Consider the following 3,494-nt stretch of genomic DNA (forward strand, 5'->3'; position numbering starts at 1 on the left):
ATAATAATAATAATAATAATAACGATAATAATACTCAATTAGATGCTCCATGCACCCTTTGTGGTTTTGTCAACATTGCACTCGATTTGGGAGTTTTAGTTTACCAGAAGAGTTTATATTTGGCTGTAGTTACACCCTGACTCAGCAAGAATATTTAATTTACAAACCGTGTAAGACTTTGGCTGAGACGAAGTTGAATTTTCTATTTGTGCCAAGTGATGGATGATACGTCAGAAAACATAAGGATTGATAGGAGACCTTTTGTAATATAAATATGGAAAGCTGCAGGAACAAATTGATTCATTTTACGAATCTCTCTTTTTCCTGATTTTCAGATTCTTTCATCTCGTCTTCCCTTCTCTCCCCTCTTCTGCTCGCTTCTCATTTCATCTCATCTCATCTCATCCTCTCTTCTCTGGTTTTGGCTGTTGTTTAATCAACCTCTGATTCATTCAACAAGCTTTCCGACGGCCCCAAAACACCTGCAGCACACCCTTTCCACAGCAAATTTGTGTGCATCTGAAAGAGAGACAGTAAGCGGCAGAGAAAAAGAGAGCGTTGATACAAATACCACTTAACATAATTACCACTGTTCATGGGAATTCAAAATGTGTGGCCAGAGCCAATTTGTGTGAATCTAAAAGAGGTTTCACATTCAAAGAGAATGCGTTCAGTGTGTCCAAACTCCCGTTTCCCTCAGGGCTCCTAGAGGAACAGAGTGAGACACATCTACACACAAAATAAGATGTTTCAGATGAGTTTCACTCCCCTTTGTGGCATGCAGTGTTTTGTTGGCCAGCACCGAGAGGCTCTTGAGAGTGCATAAATGTAACCAGTCTGTTTCTGTAGTGGTTTGAGACCACGGATGCATGTTTGGCAGTTGAGCACTCTAATTTTGAGCCTAAAAGCAGCAGTGCTTTCAGGCAGCAGAAGAGCATATTATCCAGTATCTGAGAGCACTCCTCTACCTCCACACACACACAGCGCAGAGCGGACAGTGTGGCTAACTGATGATAGACTTCAGCTCTGCAGCCTCAAATCCATATGTAGGGCCACAGCCGGTCAGCCAAGGCTGAAATTGCAATTAAACAGTAAATTGCAACTAAAATTGCTGTGGTTTGTGTGAGGTTTTAACTTTACTGTAACTTTGAACTAAAACTTTTCAATAACCTTCAAAAGCAACCTGTGGGACATTCCGGGGCGAACTTTATTCCACAATTTCTGTATTAACGGAAAGGGTACACAGACTCAAGATACACCATTTATCAATGAACAAGAAAGCCCAAAGCCTATTTGGAAAACGAAACAGAAAAAAGGGAAACCTTCAGCAAGAAATTATGTTTCTCCTTGAGAAAACACATTGTGGCTGAATTATTCAAAGGGTTGAGGTACAAGCAGTTACCAGGGTGTCTCTGTTGATAAAACATTGCATAAAATGTATTTGCACAACTAATATGTATGCGCATTGTTCAGAAACTTTGAAGAAGTGACAACCAAAACGATTAAGAAAAAATTTGGTTTTGATAGTAGGCTACTAGCAAGCAAAAGTATATGTGAAATGATACATTAATAAGTTTAAATGGAAAAAGTTCAAGTTTGTGTGTAAAAATGCTCTGAGTGTTTCTTAAATCTGTCTCATGTGGTGTGTGTGATGAAGATTTGCACTGATTATTAATTCCGAGGCCTGAGGAAAAGTAATGAGAAAATGTAAGTATGCAAGTGAGCAAGTAAATAAATGTATTTTAAATTTGGTCATGACATTAAATCAGAATTATTTTATTCTATGACTGATATAGCTTTGTTTTTCTCCAGGTTTATACATTTAACAGTACTCTTAAAGGTGATCTATTATGCCCCTTTTTACAATATGTAACACAAGTCTCTGGTGTCATTGTGTCTGTGAAGTTTTAGCTCAAAATACCTCACAGATCATTTATTATAGCATGTCAAATTTGCCACTATTTGGGTGTGAGCAAAAACACGCTGTTTTCATGTGTGTACCTTTAAATGCAAATGAGCTGCTGCTCCCCGCCCCTTTTCAGAAGAGGGTGGATCCTTTACAGTTTGTGCTTTAAATAGTCTAGCAAAAACAAAACTGAAGAATCTCACGCAGCCAAAATGTTATTTCGCGTTTATAAACTCTGCTGACGGTGAGCGTTTTCATGATAAAACTAACAATATAGCTCTGCTCTCTTCGAATAAAGTCAGTAATGTTAACTTTAACCACATTAGCCGAACAGCATGCTAACAATGAAGAAATATGATTTGGAAACATGCAGAAAATATAAGTACGATTCTTACTTGTTCTGAATATTAAGTTTGAACACGAACAGTTGGTATTTCAGAATCCACTTTTGTGCAATCCAGAGTTGAATTGACCCTGATTTGTGAAGAAGTCCAGCATAAAATGATTTGCACAAAAATATGACTTGGCCTAAATTGTTTGGCGCATTTATTTCATAAATAAAATGTATTCACCGTGTCCTCCGTGGTTCAGATGCCGGGAGTCTATGGAGACTCTTATGTTCATTGGTACATTCAAAAACATATTTTGTACCAAACACATTGGTACATATTTATAATGTTTACGTGGCACAGACTTTATATCAATAGGTGCTATAGCGAGGATATAAGCATGACGGACTATGTGCGGCTCACTAAGGGTGGGATCTATGCGAATAGAGCAGATCGTCTCCAGTCACATGTGGGGCTTACTCCTACTGTGACATCACAGCAGGGGGAAATCTGAAAGAGCCTGTTTTTAGACACTGCTTCTGATTTATGGGGATTATAAAAAAAGGAGTGGGTGGATTTGTATCATTAGGCTAGTTGTATACAGACACTGTGGACACACATCAGTGTTCAAACACCATGTGAAAGTGAATAGGTCCCCATTAATGGTGGTTAATTTGAATTAAAATATTAAATTGTATTCCATTTAAATATTTTTATTTAATAGTAATTTGTTTTAAATTAATTGTTATTTTATTAATTATTTATTTCTTTTTTATTACTTTTTTTAAATAATTTTAATTTACAAGTTTAATTAGTATATATTTTCCAGAAAACATTTGAATATTTTACACATATTACACTGTTATAAATGGGTCTTTATACATGAAAATATATTACAACTTTTATATAACAATATTATTGGAAGGAGGTCCCTCACAAGAAGATCATTGTGTCTGGGGGTCCATCACATCAAAAAAAATTATTTAGCTCTGATATCAATAGTCAGTATAAAGGTGTTTATAAGGCTTATGAAAAAATTCCAATGTAAGATTTTAGAATTTGAATGCATTAAATGTCTCAAATTGTGCAACTACACAGTTTGACGGTCCGATTAGATGTCATGCATTTCAATGCAAAAAAAAAAGATTATAAAAGCCAGAAATAATTATGTACACTGTTTAACACTGTAGCTTTTGTAACGGAAGAGGTCTGACACAACAGGTTAGTATACATAAAACGGGTTTTATTGGGCACAGAGT

Source organism: Sinocyclocheilus grahami, unplaced genomic scaffold (assembly GCF_001515645.1).
Source record: "Sinocyclocheilus grahami isolate Dianchi unplaced genomic scaffold, SAMN03320097.WGS_v1.1 scaffold852.1, whole genome shotgun sequence".
Classification (NCBI taxonomy): domain Eukaryota; kingdom Metazoa; phylum Chordata; class Actinopteri; order Cypriniformes; family Cyprinidae; genus Sinocyclocheilus; species Sinocyclocheilus grahami.